This window comes from Erpetoichthys calabaricus, chromosome 2 (assembly GCF_900747795.2).
Source record: "Erpetoichthys calabaricus chromosome 2, fErpCal1.3, whole genome shotgun sequence".
Taxonomy (NCBI): Eukaryota; Metazoa; Chordata; class Cladistia; order Polypteriformes; family Polypteridae; genus Erpetoichthys; species Erpetoichthys calabaricus.
The window spans coordinates 107,670,711-107,696,065 of record NC_041395.2 but is presented as its reverse complement, the minus strand read 5'-3'; positions in this window follow the sequence as shown (position 1 = coordinate 107,696,065).

Below are 25,355 nucleotides of genomic sequence, written 5' to 3'. Positions count from 1 at the left end.
GTTCTCAGTTCTCAGTATAATATGCAAACCAATGGTAGATGATCTAAGGTCATGAATGGGACTGTAAGGGGACCAGCACCACAAAATATACAAGGGAGTAAGATTGTTCAGAGCTTTATACACCATTAGCAATATTTTAAAATCTATTCTAAAGAAAACAGGTAACCAGTTTAATTGTGCTAAAACCAGTGAGATGTGCTAAGATTATCATTTGCTGATCAAAATTCTAGCTGCTGCATTTTGAAATAGCTGCAACTGGTTGATGTCTTTCTTAGGTACTCCTGTAAAGAGAGCATTACAGTAATCTAGTTGACTAAAAACAAAAGTGTGAAATAATTTTTCAGCATCTTGCATTGATACAAAAGGTCTCACTTTTGCAATACTTCTTAAGTGAAAAAACAGTCCTAGTAATTAAGTTAATGTGTGCTTAAGTTTAGATCACAGTCCATGATCAAACCTAACTTCCACCATAACTTTGAGTGCCAAGGGGTGAAGTTTATTTCTAAGATCTTCACTATTTTCATTTTTCCCAACAATTAAAATTTCTGTTTATTCCTTATTCAGCTTAAGAACATTACTATTCATCCAATCAGTAATACAAGACAGACACTGGATCAAAGGGCACAAAGAGTCAGGGTCATTGGGTGCTACAGATAAGTAGATCTGTGCTTCTTTTGCATAACTGTGGTAAATTACCTTGTTGTGGCAAAGGCACTATTTAGGGGTCAACCTAACACAGTCCCAAGTATAAAAATAAACAAAAAGGTTTTTAATTTTTCTTCAGCCATGGCCCAACACAGTCCCAAAACACCCCACAATAAAGCAAAACACCACCACAAAACTCTTCTATCTCCTCCACTCCTCCAAGACAGCTTTATCCTTCTCCTCCCGACTCTGGCGCCCGGAGTGGTGGCTGCTGGCCCCTTTTATAGACCACCCGGAAGTGCTGCAGATACTCGTTTACCTACTTCCGGCTGTACCTCCGGGTGTGGCTGCGTTCCTGCCCAGACAGGCTTGTTAGGCTGTGCAGCTCCCCCTGGCGGTGGCCACGGAGCCCAACAGGAATGAGCTCCGGTGTTCCAAACTATTGGCCCCGATGCAACTCAGGGGGGCTGCCAACAAGTGTTCCGGTGAACATAGTGTGCATCCCATGACTGCTCCCCTGGATCCAGTGGCAAAGGGGTGTCCTGACCGGGAATGGGTCCCGGCCATCTGCCACACTTGTGTTTTGAGATAATCTGGCATAACAAGAGCATGTGAATTGAAAATAATGGTGGGCCCAGAATAGATCCTTGTAGTTACCCATATAAAATAGCATGGATCCTTGAGCTACAATCACCATAAATAACAAAACATTTCCTGTGTTAGATACAATTAAAACCAATTTAGGACATTACCAAAGAGACCCATCCATTGGGTAAGATGATTATAGGAATGCTGTGCTCAAGTCTAATAGAATGAGAACAGATATGCCGCATTGCGTCAGCATTAACACACAGGTCATTAACTAGTTTAAACACTGCAGTTTCTGTGCTGTGATTTGGCCTAAAACCTGACTGAAACTTCTCAAGAATGAAGTTTTTATTCAAGTAATTATTTAACTGATTAAAAATAGCTTTTTCTTGAATTTTAGTGGAAAGGGCAAGTTAAAAATATGTTGACAATTGTTAAGAAGAGACATCAAGATTATTTTTCTTGAGCAGGGGTTTAACAACTGCTGTCTTCAGAGAATCTGGGAAGACTCCAGTATCTAATGAGGAGTTAACTATGTCAAGTACACTATCAATGAGCACATAAGAAACTTCTTTAAAAAAGCGTGTTGAGGCTTGTTTGAGAGTACAAGTGGAAGATTTTAATTGGGTAATTATTCTATGAAGTTCAGGTCATATAGTTTAATCAATAATGACACATATTTCCATAACATATTTTTTATATCTGATAAAGCTTGTCCAATAAGGGAGGCAAAGCGCTGAACTGTAGAGGACAGCCCTGGCACACCCCAGCAACTGGGGAGCTTTTCTGAGAGCAATTATGCACTTCTTGAATCCTATTTCAAATTGAACCATTTCTATTTGACTTCTTGAACAGTTTGTTTTATGGATGGCAATTGTGGAAGAAGAGAATCACTAACCCGTGATTATGGAAGGAGTCAGGGTCTCACACCAGAAGAGAATGTTCAAAAGCTTTCTTTTATTATTGTTATTTATTGCATACCTAGACTGGAGTGTCAGTAGCATTGCAATGCCCCCCCAGTAGATGTTTCAGCTCTTATATATCAGCTGGTTGCGTGCAAAGCTTCACACTTTTGCAGAAGTACAGAGGATTGATGCGAGAGCCTAAAAGTTAAATTTATACGGCAGTTACAGAATACAGAGATAAACTTCTTCATTTTACAGGAAGAACAAGTTGCGAAAAATACATATTCCTGGTAAAGTCAGATTCTTTTGAACTGCTCACACAAATAAACAACTGTTGTGCATGCTAAATGTCAAGTACACACTTTTAGATTTTTGCTGTGCCCTACTCAAAATACAAAATGGAAGGTTTTCTTTATTCTTATTCAACACAATGAATTAATGATACCTGTTGTCTCCTTCTAAGCTTTTGATTTACTTATCATACTAATAACACTATAAAATGTTTTTTCTTTTTTCCATCTCGCCTAAAATAACCTATATTCCAGCATGGGAAAAGTATTTTTTCTTTCTTTTGTTCATTCAGATATTTTTTGCTGATCTTATATCCATATTAACCACCACATCCTAATATAGCAGTAAACTAGATATGAATATATGTGGATGGCATGGAGTAATGGGTCTTTTACAATCCATCAAGCTATACAGGAGGTTACAATCAAATACCATAATGCTACAGAGGATTCAAAATGCAGCAGCATCTCTTGTGTTCATGTCACTCCTCTTTTTTGATCACTAAACAGGCATCCTGTACAGAACACATTTAAGTTACTGAGTAGTCAATGGATCAGCACCTATGTATATGGAGACACTCTTGCGTTTCTATGCTCCTTCTTACCAACTCAGGTTTGCTAGTGAAAAGCGTCTGGTAATACTACCTCCACATGGCATCAAATCTCAATTCAGACTCTCTTTATGAGTTCCTAGCTCCTCCTTCTGGCATCTCTTCCTCCTACCAGGTGAGCCCACAAATCCTTCTGGTTTCAATCTAATTTGTCTTGACGTAGGAAGAGGCTTTCAAGCCCTAGCCAGGAATGACTTCTGGAGCTGACTTAAAACTTTTAGTATTACAATGAGGCATAGTGCCCTTTCTTAGTGGAGGTCACATGTCAGTGGCAGTGTTATTATTCCCAATACACTTACCTCCAGACTCCAGGCCTGCTCTACTCCATTTATACTGCATTTCCAATCCTTACCAGTTCCCTGTTTACAGTGTCTATATATATGGAATGTATATTGGTGGAAGTAATGATGTGTGGGTTAATTTGTATCTTATTGTGTGTTTTGTATGTGTGTGATCATATATGTCTTATATATTTCAATATATATTTATATAATATTAACGAAAGTGCCCAGCATTACTCAGATATATCTGTAAAATGGGTTAAGGAAAGGAAGCAAAAGTTTATGTGTTTTTCAAATGGTAACCCTGTTATTATTGCTACATGTCCCATCCTTCATCCACACTGCCTCTCTATCAATGCCTCTGCTTTTGTGAGTCAAGAATGTGTGCTTTTGGAGTCCAACTGAATTCCAGAACTGCTGTAACTCCTTGTTGGGTTGTAACTATAAGTGCTGTTATGTTTGACCTGTCCTCTTAGTTCAAAGTTGACCGTTCATAGTCGTTCACTCTGAATAAAAGTTAACAAATCAAGAGATGAACAACAACCCTTTGATTCTTCTTTCTGTTACGATGCACTTCCACTCTCGATCAAGCCTTACAAAAAAGGCTCCCCCTGGAAAAGTGCAATATATACTCCTTTTTATATTTATACTTATATCTTTATACTTTATTATATATTTATATTTTTATAAAGTAGATAGAAGCAGTACATGGCATTGCCCGGGTAAGTAATGTTAAGCTCTTGTCATTTTGTCTGCTAGTCTTGCCTTTGACTGTTTGGATATTTCACTTGTTCTGCGCCAGCAGATGGCACTGGTGTGCAAACTATAAAAAACCATAATGGGACCCCCAGGTTCAAAATTGTGGTTCTAAAATGATCTGGGGACTGTCCCCTTGAGTGCACTGGTATCCCATTAAAGCTGAGATCCTGCCATACACCTGTTTCTACCAGACTGGCCATCCACAATCCAAATCATGACAGAAAAAGAATGGATCGGCTGTTGTCAATCTTTCAGTCAGCTTAAATGAAAAAAATCAAGGCTTATTCCCACAGCAAATGTTCTTCAATTCCTTAATAATAATAAAATAATAATCTTATATATATATATACAGTAATCCCTCCTCCATCGCGGGGGTTGCGTTCCAGAGCCACCCGCGAAATAAGAAAATCCGCGAAGTAGAAACCATATGTTTATATGGTTATTTCTATATTGTCATGCTTGGGTCACAGATTTGCGCAGAAACACAGGAGGTTGTAGTGAGACAGGAACGTTATTCAAACACTGCAAACAAACATTTGTCTCTTTTTCAAAAGTTTAAACTGTGCTCCATGACAAGACAGAGATGACAGTTCCGTCTCACAATTAAAAGAATGCAAACATATCTTCCTCTTCAAAGGAGTGCTTGTCAGCAGATCATGTCACAGAGATAGAGAAAAGCAAACAAATCAATAGGGCTGTTTTTCTTTTAAGTATGTGAAGCACCGCGGCACAAAGCTGTTGAAGGCGGCAGCTCACACCCCCTCCGTCAGGAGCAGACAAAGTAAGCTGTTGAATGCGGCAGCTCACACCCCCTCCGTCAGGAGCAGACAAAGTGAGACAGTTTGTTTTTCAATCAAAAATCAATACGTGCCCTTCGAGCTTTTAAGTATGCGAAGCTCCGTGCAGCATGTCGTTTCAGGAAGCAGCTGCACAAAAGATCACAGCGTGAAGATAATCTTTCAGCATTTTTAGACGAGCGTCCGTATCGTCTAGGTGTGCGAACAGCCCCCCTGCTCACACCCCCTACGTCAGGATCAGAGAAAGTCAGCGCAAGAGAAAGAGAAAAGTACGTTGGGTAGCTTCTCAGCCATCTGCCAATAGCGTCCCTTGTATGAAATCAACTGGGCAAACCAACTGAGGAAGCATGTACCACAAATTAAAAGACCCATTGTCCGCAGAAACCCACGAAGCACCGAAAAATCCGCGATATATATTTAAATATGCTTACATATAAAATCCGCGATGGAGTGAAGCCGCGAAAGGCGAAGCGCGATATAGCGAGGGATTACTATATATATATATATATATATATATATATATATATATATATATATATATAGAAGTCAATGTATGTGTGAGTGTGTATGTATTTTCCAGCATCACTTCCGAATGGCTGGAGTGATTTTCATTAAACTTGGTACACATGTTTCTCATTGGTTGACTAAAAATACTGTAGGGTGAAATCAACCCTAACCCACCTCCTTCTGGGTAGGGTGGGGGGTGATCTTGCAGTTTTCTATGCATGTTATCATCCAGTTGACACTCAAAACGACCACCAGAGGGCAAACTGGAAGTGACTGCCAGCATTCTTTATGTTTAAGCACCACCGCAGGCCTGTTGCTTTTGAAATTAAATTGGTTGGTATTTCAACTATTTTTGGGACTCATTCTGTCTTTGTGACTTATATATATATAAAGCAGACTTTAACAATTTTGCTGTCTTGTATGTTATCATCCAGTTGACGCTCGGAACATTTCTGGTGTGCTCTGTAAAAGCAACCGACAGTTTTATCATGAAAAATCAGTAGTATTATTTGTTTGTCATTTAATATTTGTTTTTGTTAATTATATTTGTTTTTGTTAATTATATTTTCATCTTGCATTATTCTTATTGTAACAATGCTGTAGTGGTACTAGAATTAAATCAACCTAACAATAATATTAATTTAATCGACATTTTTTTACATCGCCAAAAATTCTACATGTAAAAACTTATTACTACACCACAAAACAAAAATTAATCTGTCAAAAAACCTTAAAAAAGGCTTTGCTTTCCCATCGTTTTTACACTACTTTGAATTTATTCCACGATTATATTTTGATTAAATAAGGCTGTTATTGATAAGTAAGCAATTTTATTTTTATCTACATAAACATCCTATATTTATTTTGTGGATTCAATGGATTTCGTTGCGATTTTTATTTATTCATTAATGAACTAAATGTCATTTGTTTCGCAACATTGTAGCTAACATGTTGGTGTTACAATTTTTAAGTAAAAAAGAAATAGGAATTTTTTTTATATGTTCATAATCAAAAAACTAATTTAATTAAGTTATCAAAATCGAAGGTAAAGCATAGACCAAATATAGCTATGATATTCAACTTATAATATTTATTTATATAGGTAAAATATTTAACCTTTAATTGACTGAAAAAGAATTTCAATTGGAACAGACTAATTGGAGATTCTGTCTTGTATGTATGTAATCATCCACTTGACGCTCTGAACGTTTGGACAATCATTGAAAATTGCTGGAATCAATTTGGACACACCCTATTTCTCATATAGACAACTTTATGTGGCATGCTCAATGGTAGGAAGTCCTAAGAACCTTTTATATATTACCTAAAGATGGAAAAACTAAAACATTGTATATAACAAGACACTTCAGTAAACAATACAACCACATTAGTGACTCTTGATTGTTTGTTAATTTATTTTTATAGTTGTATTTTTTTTTATTATATTTTTCTGAAACAATTAAAAAAAAAAAAAAACTTTATTTTCCTCCTGGGAAATGCCGGGTATTTTAACTAGTAATAATACATTTTATTTATATAGTTCCTTTCCCATGCTCAGGGCACATCTCAAAAAGAACAGTAGGGTATATAACATTATATACAAATATTTTCTCCATAGAACATTAGAACAGATAAATATAAGATATACAAAGAAATAAACAGAATAAAGTGGGAAAAAATATAAACCAGAGTAAAATGCTAAATTCAATACTAAAAGAAAGCCTGAACAAATAACATAATTTGTGATATAACATTCTCATAAATTATCATGAGTATCTGGACAGAGAGGTAAACTGATAGAAAAGTAATATAGGATATACAAACGGCGGCACGGTGGCGCTGCTGTCTCGTAGTTGGGACATCTGGGGACCTGGGTTCGCTTCCCGGGTCCTCCCTGCGTGGAGTTGGCATGTTCTCCCAGTGTCTGTGTGGGTTTCCTCCGGGCGCTCCGGTTTCCTCCCACAGTCCAAAGACATGCAGGTTAGGTGGATTGGCGATTCTAAATTGGCCCTAGTGTGTGCTTGGTGTGTGGGTGTGTTTGTGTGTGTCCTGCGGTGGGCTGGCACCCTGCCCGGGATTGGTTCCTGCCTTGTGCCCTGTGTTGGCTAGGATTGACTCCAGCAGACCCCCGTGACCCTGTGTTCGTGACCCTGTGTTCGGAATATGGATGGATGGATGGATATACAAAGCATTAAACAGAATAAAAGACAATAAACCAGAGTAAATATTAAATTCAATACTAAATGAAAAGCCTGAACAAATAACATCTTTTGTGATATACTGTAACACACACACACAGTACCCTGAACACCTGGAAAGAAGGGGCAGAAAGTTAGGTCAAGTTAAAAGCCTTCCTGAACAGATGAGTTTTAAGTTGTTTTTAAAAAGAATTAATTGTGTAAACTTATCTCATTAATTTTGGGAGGTTCTTCCAAATTCTGTGTGCTATACAGTTGAAAGCCCTGTCACCAATAAAGTGCAGGTTAGTGTGGGGCACAACAAGATTGCCAGAATCAGAGGACCTTAATAGGCGAACAGGAGAATAGTGATGGAGAAGGTCACTGATGTACTCTAATCAAAGGCCATTTAAATCTTTGTAGGTTATTAATATAATTTTAAATTCAATCTTGTAGACACGGGGAGCCAGTGAAGGCAAACTAGGATAGGTGTTATGTGCTCGCTGTTGCTGGTTCGTGTTAAGGATACTTGCAGCAGAGTTACTGGAGCTGTGATATAAGATTTGAAGGGGCACCTGCCAGTAGCGAGTTACAATAACCAACGCGGGATGTCATAAAAGCATCGACAAGTTTCTCAGCATTATAAAAGTAGAGGAATGAGTGAACACGGGATATGTTATGGAGGTGAAAGTAAGAAAGTTTCTTAATGTAGTTTATGCGAGTGGAATAAAAAAGGGAGAAATCAAAAATGACTCCAAGATTTCTTGCATTAGAAGAACTTTCTGATTCTTCAGTTTTTGATTCACTTTTGTGTCTTACAATTCTTCTTACAAATGTAACTATGACATATAAGAAGTCATAAATTCAGGGGCTGACTATGAGATTAAGGTTCGGAAAGCAGTGAGCCAGAAGTATTAGCAAACCACACCAACCAAGGAGTGTTCCTGAATATGTTTAAGTAATTTAACATTTTTATGAAGTGCTTTCAGAAAATAAATGAATGAAATTGAACATAGTCTGGTATGTTCCTCAAGTGTTATTTTCATCAGTATTTTCAAAATGCCACTCATCATTCACTTGTAAAAAAGTTGCCAAATAATCACAACTTAGAAAGTGACACCAACATCATCCTTAAAAACAACATAGCTTTACCTTCACAGAAGAACAACATAATCACATATATAAAGCTCAATGTATGTGTGTGTATTTGTCCTTATATAATTCTACACCCTCGGTCCAATCTTAACAAAATTTTGAACACATATCCTATTTTGTCAGGTAGAGACACTGGGCTACTTTTGAACCCAAAATTCTGACCCTGAGGATGGCTTTGGGGGGTCCTTTTTAGTAAAATAAGTTTTAAGGACAGTGCCTTTTCCCAGATTTGGACCCCCTGAAATTAATTTAATTTATTTCTGGGCTGGAAAAATCCAGAAAATATCACCGTTACGTATTTTTAGCAAAATGATGTATCACACATAATTATTGTCTGATAAAAAAAAAAATTATTTTTGAATTTTATCAGTATTTATTCATTTTTGTCAAAACTATGCTTCCTAAGAAGTGAATTGGATCTGGTCAAGGTGTCTTCTGCTGCCAAATACAAGTTAAATAGTTCTGCTTTAAAATTACTTACACGGGCAACGCTAGGTGCTGCTGCAAGAATGTTAATAAAAAAAAAACGTATTCTTTTTTGTTTACTTTGTTTTGCAATCAATGGCAGATAAAATTGAAACCACATTGTGACTTCAACCCTGCCCTACAGTATACAGGGGTGAAAGTACTGAAAGCATTGGGCTGTACAGTCACTGTGCTAGAATTTTGTAACAGCATCAGTGATTTGATACCTGCTATCCTCACAATCACTTGGTTCCTCTATGGGACTGGCCAGAGACCCTCTAGTGGTCTGAAGGAATCATCCTGGTGTTCTCACTGTCTGCTAGTAACTCTGCCACTTCATGGTGTTCTTCTTGAATCTCCTTCCAAGGCACCCATGGCAAGAATATTAGTATGCTTGTAAATTTATGGCCTCTCTTTCTCTCTCGTATCTTGTCCTCTGTTGAGCCCTTTTTAGTCCTCCAGCACTCCTGGGAAATTGGCAATCCCATATAATGCATTAAACCATAAAATCATAAAGAAGTGGATTATTCTTTTCAACAAAATGCATTTGTGCAAAGCTCATAACAGATGTGCTTTTGTGTAACAGCAGAAAGATTGTCAAAGTAACTATTAGATCATTAATAATTAATGAAGAGGTTTCCAGACTCAGATCTCAACCAGTCAGTTTGTCATTTTAGTGACATAGGATGCCATACCAAGTGCACAAAAAGATCATTCAAAAGCAATGATAGAAAAGTGTAATAAAAGGTCAAACAAAAGGTTGAGTGACTAAGAAACTAATAAACGTAGGTATAACAGATACAAAACTCATATGGCAAAAAGTATGTAACATGGATGTTCCAATACAAAATAATAAATGAGTTCTTTTGATAAACGATTTAACATTTGTTTTGTTTTCATCTCAGAATTTTAGTAAAGTTCCATAACTTTATAAAAAGCAAAAATTTCCAAATGTCACATTTCTGCACAGCTGGCTTAATTGTCATTACCTTGGGTCAATTTTGACCCACTATATACTCTCTTTAGTAGGTTTTACTCTCAATTACGGTACTTTGCTTTTTTACAACCCATAAAAACATTCTAAATGTCATCTTTGCTTAAACATGTGATAATCAGTACTACAGGTTAAGATAGTTGATTATTATACAGCAAATATAAAAAGCATTAACCCTTGTCACACACGTGCAAGTAGGGGGATGTTGTATGGACCAAGCAAAGGTAATTCCACACCAAGCCAGGGGGTGGCGGGGTGCACTAAACCTTCTCCTGTTATCTCTACAGACCAGCCGCGGGAAAACCTATCTGATTCAGTGCTGATGATGCTGGTTCCGGCACCCAGGAGAATGTCACTTCCGGTTCTGGTGCCCAGAAGAAAGTCACTTCCGGTGCCCAGGCTGACGTCAGAAGGGCATCACTTCCAGTTCCCCTACATCACTTCCGGTCTGATCCCTTAAAGCTGCCATCTTTTCCAACCCTAGTCAGTTTTGTTTTGGACTCAGTATTGTCAACAGCTCTGTGTTATTACAAAAAAACATTTTGCAGCCAGAAATATTATACAGGTGGCTGCCCCAAACAATTTTACATGTGTTGAGTTTGTTCCTTTGTACACCCCCTTGGAAGTTTTTATATTTTATAGCTGTAAAACCCTGAAAGAGTTAGAAGAAAGTTACCAGTTAGCAGAAACAGCTGTTGAAATGCAAAAAGATATTTATGTATGTTTGATAGTTTATGTGAAAGCATTTGATCGTGTGAGGAATGAGCCATTAATTGAAATGCTTGAATCTATTGATGTGGATGGACAAGACTTAGAATTGTTAAAGAATTTATATTGGGATCATTAAGCTGTTATTAGATTAAACTGACTTATTAGTGAGTATATAGAAGTGATGAGAGGAACAAGACAAGATTGTGCTTTTCTCATTATATACAGAAATGATCATCTGGTATATCAGAGAGCTTAAAAGGATAAAGGTTGGTGGCTGAATATAAACAATTTATGGTACACAGATCATACAGTGCTGTTGTTAGCCAATGACGAACAAAAACTGCAAAAACTCGTGGATGTGGTAGTAGAAGAAAGTCATAAGAAAGGTCTGGAAATCAACAGAAAGAAATCTTATATATTGGTATTTTCGAAGAAAGCAACTAGTCCTACCTATAAGATAAGTTTGGTGAAAGGGGAAACCCTGGAACAGGTGGATCAGCTTATATATCTGGGAAACATGTTGACAGCTGATGCAAGAACAGACCAGGAGATGAAGTGCCAAATTGCCATAGCTAAGAGCGTATTCAAAAAGATGGAACAGGTTATCAAAAAGTGTGTCACTAATTACTCAACAGCGAATATTGAAATGTTATGTTTAGTCAACTCTTCTGGACGATCAGCAAAGCTACTGAGGCACGATTAGAAGCAGTGGAAATGCTCAGAAGGATGATGAAAATATCATGGACTAAAAAGATTACAGAGGTCTTACACAGAGTCAACGATTAATGTTTCTTGGATAACCACAACGAGTAACTGGAATGAAGGCACTCGACATATGAATGAATCTCAAATACAGAAACGGGAACGAAGCCATAGCTGCTGCCTATGTCAGAATTCTGGCACAGCACTTTCAATGAATGAGAACATTTAATTGCAGTGGATTAAACGTAGCATTTTTGACACTGGTCAATATAAAAAGACTATTTAATGTCAAAGTTACAATAGATCTCTGCAAAGTAATCTAAATAGGAGACAAGTATAAACACAAAATAAATGATTGCATAAGTATACACCCCCCTTTAATATGACACACCTGTATCATCACTGGTGCAGCCGATTTGCTTTAGAAGTCACATAATTAGCTAAACGGAGATCACATGTCTATCGCCATGGGGTTTCAATTGATTCTAGGACAAAAGCACACTATCCTGGAAGGTCTACCATAGGGTGAGTATGTATTGTAGGCTAACCTACACAATGAAGACAAAAGAACTCACCAGCAACCCTATGGGACTAAAAGCACAAGTCAGTGGATGGATAAACAAAATATACACGTCACTAAACATCTCTTGAAGTTCAGTAAAATCAACCATTAAGAAATGGAAAGAGTATAGTACAGGATAGCTGTAATTCTGCCTTGAGCAGGCTGTCTGCAAAAACTGACTGACCGTGCAAGAAGAAGACTAGTGAGATGGGATGAGATGGGAGAGACTATGCATTCAGCAAAATTTGCTCAGATGCTTCATCAACCACAGTTTTATGGGAGAGTAGCAAAGAGGAAGCTACTTATATAAAAAAACACACACAAAGTATCTCAGCTAGAATTTGCCAGAAGTCACATAGAACACTCTGAAGTCAGTTGAAAGAAGATTATATGGCCTGATTAGACCAAAATTTAGCTTTTTGGCTATTAGACTAAATACCCTGTTTGGTGTAAGCCAAACACTGCACATTAACAAAAAACACACAATTCACAACATGAAGCATAGAAGTGGCAGCATTATGATGTGGAGATGCTTCACTGCCGGAAGGTTTGTGATGTTGTGATGTTATTTATAACATTACTTTCTTAAACACAAAACACTATAGCTATAAAGTCAGATTTTTGCCTTTGCTAAACTTGTAAACTCTGAAACATAAAAACAAATGCCCACAAACAACACTGCTATAGTTAACATTTAAATTATATAGAAAGCAGGTGGCACTGCTACCTCACAGATAAAAAGGTTCTGGGTCAAAAAATGTTTCATGCCAAGTTGTTGTCTGTGTGGACTTTCCACGTTTTGTCTGTGTCTACATCTATTTATTTTTGGGCTTTCCCCCCAGTTACTCAAAAACACAGGAGTTTGGCAAATTTTTGATTCTAAACTGGTCCTGTATGGATATTTGCAAGAGTGGGTCTTGTGATGGACGGTATTCTAACACTGATTTTTTTGATTTTCGCCAACATTCAATGAGTATGAATTTGATTTAACTGTGTCTGAGAATGACATATGTTATACTGTCTTAAAGATCATTATGAATTTTATACAGTGCATTATTATACTGTATATACCCTCTGTACTCAGCTAAGATACATAATACCACTGTGGAACGACAGGGGGTGCTGGCACTAATCATGTAATATTCAATTTCTTCAACAATGCCAAGAAGATGCCCAGTGAGGCCAGCAAACCCAGTCCTTTTGGTCCGCCACCTTTAAGTTTTGAAACTGCTGGAAGGAGGTGTTATTCTTTTTTGAGGAGGGGGAGCAACGACCACCGTCACTTTAGAATGTTACATTGAAATGCTAGAGAACTTTTTGAGGCCCCAACTGGAAGAAATGGATGTGGTGGATGCCTGGTTTCAACAGGATGGAGCAAAAGCTCATATGGTTCAGAGATCCACGCAGGTTTTACCTGCCCAGCGATGTTGGGTGGCCTTCACGTTTGCCTGATTTCTTCTGCCGTTTCTTTTTGTGCTATCTCAAGTTGAAGGTACACATACACCAACCTCAAAACCTTGCAGCCCTCAAGGATGCTGGTTGCCAGAAAATCGCCGCTGTTCTTCTTGTAATGGAGTCATGCAAGCGTTCAGAAATTGTCTCAAAGAGTGCATGACTAATGATGACCGCCACCTTGAAGACATCATTTTTAAAACACAGTGAAAAAATCTATTTTGTATACCCTTTCTTGTGTTGTAATGAAATTTATTTTATCTTGTAGTGTTTTTGTAGAATCGTCTTCTTCTTCTATTGGCTGCTTCTGTTAGGGTTTGCCACAGCGGATCATCTTCTTCCATATCGTCATGTCTTCGGAATCTTGCGAAGGTTACACCCACCACCTGCATGTCCTCTCTTACCACATCCATAAACCTTCTCTTAGGCCTTCTTTTTTTCCTCTTGCCTGGCAGCTCTATCGTTAACATCCTTTTCCCAATATACCCAGCATCTCTCCTCTGCACATGTCCAAACCAACGCAATCTCGCCTCTCTGACTTTCTCTCCCAACCATCCAACTTGAGCTAACCCTCTAACGTACTCATTTCTAATCCTGTCCATCCTTGTCACACCCAATGCAAATCTTAACATCTTTAACTCTGCCTCCTCCAGCTCTGTATACTGCTTTCTGGTCAGTGCCACCGTCTCCAACCCATATAACGTAGCTGGTCTCAGTACTGTCCTGTAGACTTACCGTTTCACTCTTGCAGATACCTGTCTGTCACAAATCACTCCTGACACACTTCTCTACCCATTCCATCCTGCCTGCACTCTCTTTTTCACCTCTCTTCCACAATCCCTGTTACTCTGAATTGTTGATCCCAAGTAATTAAACTCATTTACCTTCACCAACTCTACTCCCTGCATCCTCACCATTCCTCTGACCTCTCTCACACACATGTATTCTGTCTTGTTCTTACCGACCTTCATTCCTCTCCTCTCTAAAGCAAACCTCCAACTCTCCAGGATCTCCTCGACCTGCTCCCTACTCTTGCTACAGATTACAATGTCATCAGCAAACATCACAGTCCATGGGGACTTCTGTCTAATCTCGTCTGTCAACCTATCCATCATCATTGCAAATAAGAAAGGGCTCAGAGCCAATCCCTGATGTAATCCCACCTTAACGTTGAATGCACCCGTCACTCCTTCTGCAGTTCTCAACACTGTCACACTTCCCTTGTACATATCCTGTACAACTCTTACATTCTTTTCTGCCACTCCTGACTTCCTCATACAGTAACATAATTCCTCTCGAGGCACCCTGTCATATGCTTTCTCCAGGTCCACAAAGACGCAATGCGACTCCTTCTGGGATTCTCTGCACTTCTCCATCAACACCCTCAGAGCAAACATTGCATCTGTGGTGCTCTTTCCTGGCATGAAACCATACTGCTGCTCATTAATCATCACCTCCCTTCTTAACCTAGCTTCCACTACTCTTTCCCATAACTTCATGCTGTGGCTCATCAATTTAATCCCCCTGTAGTTAGTACAGCTCTGCATATCCCCCTTATTGTTAAATATCGGCACCAGTACACTTGTTCTCCACTCCTCAGGCATCCTCTCACTTTCCAAGATTCCATTAAACAATCTGGTCAAAAACTCCCCTGCCATCTCTCCTAATCACCTCCATGCTTCCACAGGTATATCATCTGGACCAACGGCTTTCCCATTCTTCATCCTTTCCATAATTGTCCTTACTTCCTCCTTGCTAATTCGTTGCACTTCCTGATTCACTACTGCCCCATCATCCAACATTCTCTCTCTCTCATTCTCTTCATTCATCAGCCTCTCAAAGTACTCTTTCCATCTGCTCAACACACTCTCCTCGCTTGTGAGTACGTTTCCATCTTTATCCTTTATAACCCTAACCTGCTGCACATCTTTTCCAGCTCTGTCCCTCTGTCTAGCCAATCGGTACAGGTCCTTTTCTCCCTCCTTAGTGTCCAGCCTCTCATACAACTCATCATATGCCTTTTCTTTAGCCTTCTCTTCACCTTGCACCTTATCTCCTTGTACTCTTGTCTACTTTCTGCATCTCTCTGACTATCCCACTTGTTCTTCACCATCCTCTTCCTCTGTATACTCTACTGTACTTCCCCATTCCACCACCAGGTTTCCTTTTCCTCCTTCCTCTGTCCAGATGTTACACCAAGTACCCTTCTTGCTGTCACTCTTACTACATCTGCTGCAGTTGCCCAGCTGTCTGGCAACTCTTCACTGCCACCCAGTGCCTGTCTTACCCCCTCCCTAAACTCAACCTTGCAGTCTTCCCTTTTCAACTTCTGCCTTTTGATCCTTTGCTTTGCCCTTCTTCTCCTCCACTTCTTCTTGATTGCCAACATCATCTTACAGACCGCCATCCTATGCTGCCTAACTACACTTTCCCCTGCCACCATTTTGCAGTCTTTAATCTCCTTCAAATTGACTCTTCTGCATAGGATATACAGGTGCTGGTCATAAAATTAGAATAACATGACAAAGTTGATTTATTTCAGTAATTCCATTCAAAAAGTGAAACTTGTATATTAGATTAATTCATTACACACAGACTGATGTATTTCATATGTATATTTCTTTTAATGTTGATGATTATAACTGACAACTAATGAAAGTCCCAAATTCAGTATCTCGGAAAATTAGAATATTGTGAAAAGGTTCAATATTGAAGACACCTGGTGCCACACTCTAATCAGCTAATTAACTCAAAACAGCTGCAAAAGCCTTTAAATGGTCTCTCAGTCTAGTTCTGTAGGCTACACAATCATGGGGAAGACTGCTGACTTGACAGTTGTCCAAAAGACGACCACTGACACCTTGCACAAAGAGGGCAAGACACAAAATGTCACTGCTAAAGAGGCTGGCTGTTCACAGAGCTCTGTGTCCAAGCACATTAATAGAGAGGCAAAGGGAAGGACAAGATGTCGTAGAAAAAAGTGTACAAGCAATAGGGATAACCGCACCCTGGAGAGGATTGTGAAACAAAACCCCCTTTCAAAAATATGGGGGAGATTCACAAAGAGTGGACTGCAGCTGGAGTCAGTGCTTCAAGAACCACCACGTACAGACGTATGCAAGACATGGGTTTCAGCTGTCGCATTCCTTGTGTCAAGCCACTCAACAAGAGACAGCGTCAGAAGCGTCTCGCCTTTGGACTGCTGGTGAGTGGTCCAAAGTTATGTTCTCTGATGAAAGTAAATTTTGCATTTCCTTTGGAAATCAAGGTCCCAGAGTCTGGAGGAAGAGAGGAGAGGCACAGAATCCACGTTGCTTGAAGTCCAGTGTAAAGTATCCAGTCAGTGATGGTTTGGGGTGCCATGTCATCTGCTGGTGTTGGTCCATTGTGTTTTCTGACGTCCAAGGTCAACACAGCCGTCTACCAGGAAGTTTTAGAGCACTTCATGCTTCCTGCTGCTGACGAACATTATGGAGATGTAGATTTCATTTTCCAACAGGACCTGGCACCTGTACACAGTGCCAAAGCTACCAGTACCTGGTTTAAGGACCATGGTATCCCTGTTCTTGATTGGCCAGCAAACTCTCCTGACCTTAACCCCATAGAAAATCTATGGGGAAAATCTATGGGGTATTGTGAAGAGGAAGATGCAATACGCCAGACCCAACAATTCAGAAGAGCTGAAGGCCACTATCAGAGCAACATGGGCTCTCATAACACCTGAGCAGTGCCACAGACTGATCGACTCCATGCCACGCTGCATTGCTGCAGTAATCCAGGCCAAAGGAGCCCCAACTAAATATTGAGTGCTGTACATGCTCATACTTTTCATGTTCATACGTTTCAGTTGGCCAACATTTCTAAAAATCCTTTTTTTTGCATTGGTCTTAATTGATATTCTAATTTTCCGAGATACTGAATTTGGGACTTTCATTAGTTGTCAGTTATAATCATCAACATTAAAAGAAATAAACATTTGATTAAACATCAGTCTGTGTGTAATGAATGAATCTAATATACAAGTTTCACTTTTTGAATGGAATTACTGAAATAAATCAACTTTGTCATGATATTCTAATTTTATGACCAGCACCTGTAATCTACGTGTGTGCATCTTCCTCCACTCTTATACGTCACCCTATGTTCCTCCCTCTTCTTAAAATACGTGTTCACCACAGCCATGCCCATCCTTTTTGCAAAATCCACTATCCCCTGACCTTCTTCATTCCTCTCCTTGACACTATACCTACCCATCACCTCCTCATCTCCTGTGTTCCCTTAACCAATATGTCCATTGAAATCCGCTCCAATCACCACTTTCTGTCCCTTAAGTACATTGTCCATCACCTCATCCAAGGTGGGGGGGGGGGGCAAAGATCAAACTATATAATGTATTGCAGAGATAAAAAGAAAGAGATATGGAAGCTGAGAAATTTTGTGAAAATGAGGAATGGACATAACAAAAAAGTCAAACAATTTAGAAACACATCAAAGGAATAGAGAGCAAAGAAGAAAAGATAATGTACATTATGTGCAACTTTAAATGTAATCAGCTGCTAGTTTTATAAGACGTCGCTGCTTTCATTGTATTTTATTATACAATAGAAAATATAAAAAAAATTGATAGCACTTTAGAAGTAGGAACAGAATCATTAAAGCACACACTCCGTAAATGTTTATTAGTTTTTTGTTTTATATAAATGGTATCTCAAGTATTCAAGATCTTAAATCACATTGTAACATATTTAGGTTTACAACTAAACAAACACCTTCACATATTCTTTCACCTTCTTGAAGTTCTTAACAACAAACAGATAAACAGAATCTCATTCTCATTAATTTGTTCTTTTTTTTTCAAAGGATATCCAGTGTTTGTCATTTTAGGCTAGGTCTATACTACTACATTTTCATTTAAAAATGATGTTTTTAATTGAAAACAATCTCCATTCATACTAGCATTTTCACATAATTTATAAAACACATGCTCGCCTATACTGACCATGAGCACCTCACCACAGGATGTATCACAAAACTATAGCAAACCTGTAAATTGTTTGCATTTTTGCACACATATGCTGCATTCAAACTGTACAAAACACAATTTAGTCGCATACAGGTAAGTAACACAACAAGCACCATGGAAAGCAACTTGTCTGTACCAGCTATTCTGGAATATTGTTTTCTTCCGTGAAGGGTGGCCAATTAGGGAATGAGATGTTGTAATAAGCAGAATCCAGTCAGAGAAGAACAGTGTAATAAACATAAGCAAATCAAGAGCACGATTTGTCTGTATTTTTACGCGTCCACTCTGAAATGAGGAGGCTGTGTTTTCAGAAGTATCCATCTCTGCGGAGAGTTTTTAAAAGTCATCGTTTTTGGAGGTTGAAAACATCAGGGTAGTGTAGTCGAAATCCAAAAACTGAGACTAATGACTGCATTTAAAAAAAAAAACATGCTAGTGTAGATGTGGGCCTAAGAGTGACTACCAGGTTTAACCTGATAATCTCCATTTCAGGTTGTGGATTTTGGTGCAGAGTTACAGTGCTCACTCTGAGATTCCCAGTCACCAACTTGATATCATTTTTTAGAAAGTGTTTTTAATAGTTTTTCAATGTTACTAGGTTGTATTTTTGAACAGTCCAACATTTCTTGAACACACCATTATTTATAAAACCCCAGCTAAAATCATTTTTATCTTATGCTTTGTATAGAGTCTAAAGTTTAAATATATATAAAACTGTTGAAGGTGCACTAAAAAATCACCGCTGATCACACTTGTACACAATGCCAATGTAAGATTTCAAGCTAAAGTAGCCAAGTATGTGAATCAGAATATATTGCTTGTCCAAGAGTATAGAACACACCCTGATCTTGGGACTGTGAAAGGCCATATCACATTGATCATAAATCCTCCTACCAGAATGCTTCTCAGTTTTCTCTCTCAAGCTCTGAAAGGATGTCCCATGACCTTCCCAACTTTTCTCCGTGTGTCTTGAAGACTCACCTTGTTACTTAGGATTTTGTTACGGTGTGGAATTTCTACCCCCTGTTCTCCTCATGCACTTTTCAATTGTTACAATCTATTTAACTTTTGCTTGTGTTTTGGTTGGTTTTGTACTTTAGTTGTTGTTCGTATTTTTAACATATATTCTTACACTGTCAAATCACTCAAATTTTATGTATTATGGCTTGTTTTTAATAAGTTGGTAGCACTTTATAATAACTTGCAATAGGTCATTAACAATTATTATATCATGCCTAATAGATATTTATTTCATGTACATTCAAAAGATTTATAAATGTCATTAAACGGCAAGTCATATATTGATAACACTTCAAAATATAAAGTCATTAACAAACATTCTATAATACTTCTTGACATCTTTATAAATACATTTGTTCATTAGCTCTTGATCTTTTTGTAGTGCTAAATCTAAAGTTGAAGCTATTCATCCATTGCAAAATTTTGTAACAATTCATTGTTGAAAATAATGCAAATTATTTTAAAGTATTACCTGCAAGTCACCTTTAATTAAGTATCTGCTAAACAAAAGAATAATAATATTATTAATACAATTGAATCTTTTTGGTTACCTGATTATGGAGCAATAAAATATTCATTTAAACTAGGCAAATTTATTAAAAACTATATTACTTTATTCATCTTGTATCCTCTGTGAAATTCGGGGAGTTATTCCCAATTATGATTTCAGAAGGCACCATGTTAGAATCAGTTTGCCCTGTGGGAGTGACATGTGGCTAAGAAAGGCAGAACATGAAGCAAAGCCAGAGTCATAAAGGATCAGGCAGGTGTGTGGAGTGTCATGAAGTGAGAGAAAGATGAATACAGAGTTGATAGCAAGTCTTGTGCAGATGATAGGTGTTTTGTGGCAGGGAGAAAGACTACGGTTCTTTGGGAATGTGGAGAGAAAGGCAGAAAATGACTGGCTGAAGAGATGAGACAGGATGAGACCCAGAGGAGGGATAAAGAAAACATGGCTGAAATTGGCATCAGATATTATAAAAAGAATAAGATTCACCACCAAAAGATGTTACTTTCAGAGTGGAGAAAAAAGATTTGGGAAGCGACTAGCTAACTTGATGACGATGATGATTATTGTATCCTGTGTCCTTTAAGTCATTCAATCTACCAAAACCTCTAATCTAAGAAAACTACTTTAGTGAAACCATATAATAAATGTCTTCATACAACTTTACCAAACCACGACTTTTCTTTAATCCAGTTTACTTTTTAGAATGATTTTTAAGTTTTTTGTTTCTGTATTTTTATTTCTTTTTCTTAATGTTTCAATGATTACTAATGCTTTATTTTAATTTTATTATTTCCTATATTATGTTTTTCATTCTAAGTTTTATCTTTTTTTATTTAAACATTTAATCTGGACATGATAAGTAGGTTGGCCTTCACATCCATTTTTGGAACCTGCATTATTTATTACCAGGTCTTAGCATTACTGAGTAAAGACAAGAACTAACCTTTGATGAAGTGGCCTTCCATTAAAGAATTCTCATCGAACAGCAACTAATTCATGTTAGGGAAATGCAGAATGTTCACACATTCATCCATGTATTCATTCATTCACCCATCCATTTTCTGAACCTACTTTATTCCTACTGAGTTGAGCAGCTTTAGGTGGAAGGCAGAAAACAAACTTCAACAAGACACTATATACATAAATATTTCAATTCCTAACTGGCAAGCAAATATAGTTTATATGAAATAAATTCTGTTGGTCATAGTTTACGGAAACTCAATTTATTCCTTATGTGTGGAAAAAGATGGATAAATAACTCAGGTGTTTATTTTAACTAAATTATTGTTGAGTAAGTTATATTTCAGCTCCTCTCTTAATACAACTTACTATTTTTTCTGTTTTGGCATTAAGATTGTGACCTGAGAATATAGCAAATTTTGACTCTTTAAAGTATAAATGTACAGTAGATATTGAAATAAAGAGCACAAAAAAATAGGAATTTGCACAAGACATTAAATTTCAGAACAGCTTACCCGGTATGAAGCTTCTTTTGATCCAGTCTAATAAATTGGTCAAGATGATATTGATGGACTGCTTTAATAATATAATAATAAAAAGCAACAATAGATGTGATGCTAAAAATGAAATAGAAATTTACTTCTTGGAATTTGTCTGATACCTTTGACAGAAACAACTGCTACAGACTTGCCAGCGTTATAGCTACTAGTCTTTCAGGTTACCAAAAATATTCAGGTACTGAAATTTTTCCTTCTCTAATTAAATTTTAGAAGTGATTATTGTGAATGGGAGTCACTAAATGCATGTTTAAATATACACTAGAGGATTCTTTTTATATGCATAAGAGAGGATGTTTTGTTCCACTTCCTTTCCTTTGACAATGGCTTAACTTACAATAAATAACTTCAGGTTTTACAGCTCTTATACTTTTCTGAATGGATCCTTGCAAGTATGGGAAACCTTCAGGCTTTGAAATAATGATGTGTTTTAGAAAACTCTTAATGTTAAAACTGCTTCTATTAAGTCAAGTGTAAATGTATGCTAAATAAAACAGATAGGTCAGATAGACTAAAAAAGCTCAAATGCTGATTAGACAGCTTTAGATAAAAGGAGCTAATGACTTATACAATTACTAACTTTTTTCTGGACACATCTACTTGATAACGAGATCTTACAATGCGGGGAAGGCCATTAAGACAAATGCATAAAAGCATATTAAAGATCAAGATGTTATCTGTAATTCATTAGGTGAAAACGGTAGCAAAATCTTCAATAAACAAAAAAACATCAAATTTATAATGACAATAAAAATGCACAACCACAAACAATATGATACAATATCCTCATATATTTTCCATTCAGTTTACACTTCTTTGTTGTTCATCTGACCTATGCATAATACTAGGTAATACAGACAGCATAACCTTTAAAAAAGGCAACAAAATTATTGACCAAACTAATACTAACACTGCACTGGATGGCTACTTTTATTGACAGGTAGCCTTTTAAAGGTGCCTTCTAAATTCATTGGGATGAAGGTTTGACAAACTGAAAAGTGAGGCTCAGGGATAAAGATCCACATTGAATCCAACATGTCTCATAACTGGATCGCTCTCCTGCTGAAAAAAGCCAGATAACTGCTTCCATACCTACAACCTGCATAGTAGTCCCAATACCATCTTATCTTTTTAAGGAACTGTCTCTTGTTTTAACTGGTCCTAGTTTGACTATTATCAAAAAGTCTCTATCCATTGGCTCTGTACCCTCAGCTTTTAAAACTGCCATTACTAAGCCTCTGCTTAAAAAAACTAGCTTGGATCCAAAGATTTTGAATAACTATCAACCAATTTCCAATCTTTCTTTTATGTCTAGATTACCTGGAAGGGCTGTTGCTGATCAACTTAATGCCTGCTTGTCTGACAATAATGTTTTTGACAAATTTCGTTCTGGCTTTCGGCCCCATCTTTCTACAGAAACTGCTTTGACCAGAATAATCAATGATCATTGTTGATTCGTACTTGATACTAGCGTTGCTGTTTCTTGACTAAAAGTGCTGCTTTTGACACCATAGACCATGGCATACTTTTAAGCCACTTGGAGTAACATACGGGCATCCAGGGGATGGTACTTTCATGGTTTCAATCTTATTTAACAAACAGAACTCAACGTGTAAGTTACAACAATACAATCTATGAATTTTCTGAAGTAAAGTTTGGTGAACACCAGGGATCAGCTATTGGCTCCATGCTTTTTTCCATCTATATGCTTCCCCTTGGTGACATCATCTGTAAATATTAGGGCTGTGTATTGGCAAGAATTTTGCGATATGATACGTATCATAATACAGGGGTTATGATTTAATATATTGTTATATATTACAATACTGTAAGCAAGGTGATATATTGCAATTTTTTTAAATCTAATTTTACGAAAACTATCATAGTGTAAAGAACACACCACCATATGAATACAATCTGTGTAAAAAATTTTTTTTTACTTTTTTATGCAATCATAACAGTGGGATCTGCAACAGCATTTATTACAGTCCCTATAACTTCAGATATCATAGCAATACCTTTTGTGCAATCTGAGGAAAGGAATTAACATGTTCCTATATCACTAAAAAATTGCTGTACTTTTTGATCCTGCTTTAAAGGTTCACAGTATGCCACACTATGTTTCAAGTAGTTTATAAGAAAATGCATAACAGCATAGCACTGTAATCTGAACAAAGAAATTAACATTTGTTTACAGTATATCAATAAAAATTAAAGTGCTTGCAGGATTCGTTAGGTAAACAAATGGAGAAAATTTTAAAAAATCAAACAGTGTTACATATAAATTCAGACAGTACATATATTAAATTCTGCTTTAAAGGTTCACATTCTATTGTAGTATGTAGGCCATTTTTAATTTTTTCAAACTGAAGTGGTTAATAAAAGAAAACGCATTGTCCCTGTAACATCCAAAATCATAACACTATATTTTATGCAATCTGGAAAAAGGAACTACATCTGCCTATATCAGTGAAAATTAAAACTGCTTGCAGGATTCCTAAAGAAAATATTAAACAAATGTAAGAAAATATCAACATGTCCAGCTTTCAGAACACTTTCACCGCAGGAGACAGTGTTACCGCAGAGAAGATGAGAGATTCCAATACCTTTATTTTTACCTCCTTGTACAACTTGGGCACAGCGATGTTGTCTGGAGGGTATGGTATAATGAGGCTCCATTGCATTCACCATATTTCGGAAGCCTTCACTCTCTACAAAACTCAGAGGGCGCATATCTTTGCAAATGAAACAGAGTATTGAGCAAGATATTTTGTTTGCCCAAGCTGAGGTCTGTGCTAACTTCAGTGTTTGAACCTGAAGTAAGTTGAGAGGCACCCACTTTTTTAACGCTTGCCGTTTGCTGCTCCTTTATCTGTACATCAGAATGGTGTCTTGCTAAGTGTGCTCTCAGATTCGTTGAGTTCCCCGAATATTTGATTTTGGCATGGCACAATTTGCAGACGGCATTCTCCTTAGGATTGAAAGCCTACATACATCAACCCTATGCTATTTCCTGTCTCAACTTATGCTGTTACATTAGCTGCTATCTTGCAATGGGGGTTTAAACACAACACAAAATTAACTGTGTGCCTTGAATCTTTAAATGTAAACTAGTAATTAAAAAAACGATACTATGATTTTGAGAATCGATGCACCAGCAAAAAAAATAATATTGCAATACTCAAGTATATCAACATTTTTTTTCACCGCTAGTTAATATGGTGTTCATTTTCATTATTATGCTGACGACAGGCAACTATATTTACCTGTAAAGTCAAATGACCTTTCCCAACTGCTAAATTTAGAGGTATGTCTGTCAGAAATTAAAAAATGGATGAATGTGAACTTTCTGCTCGTAAATTGTGATAAAACAGAATTATTGGTTGTTGGATGAGCCAAATATTAACACCTGTCTAAGAGCTTGAGTGTTAACATTGATGGCTGTTCTATCTGTGAAAGTTCAACCATTAAAAATCTTGGAATAGTTTTCAATAATCGCCTTACACTCCAGTCTCATATCAAGGCTATTACCAAGACAGCATCGTTCATCTTAGTAATATTGCAAGAATATGATTTATTCTATCTCTGCGTGATGCTGAAACATTAATACATGCATTTGTTTTTTCTAGACTTGATTATTGTAATGCCCTTTTCTCTGGTCTTCCTAGTTGTGCCACTAGAAG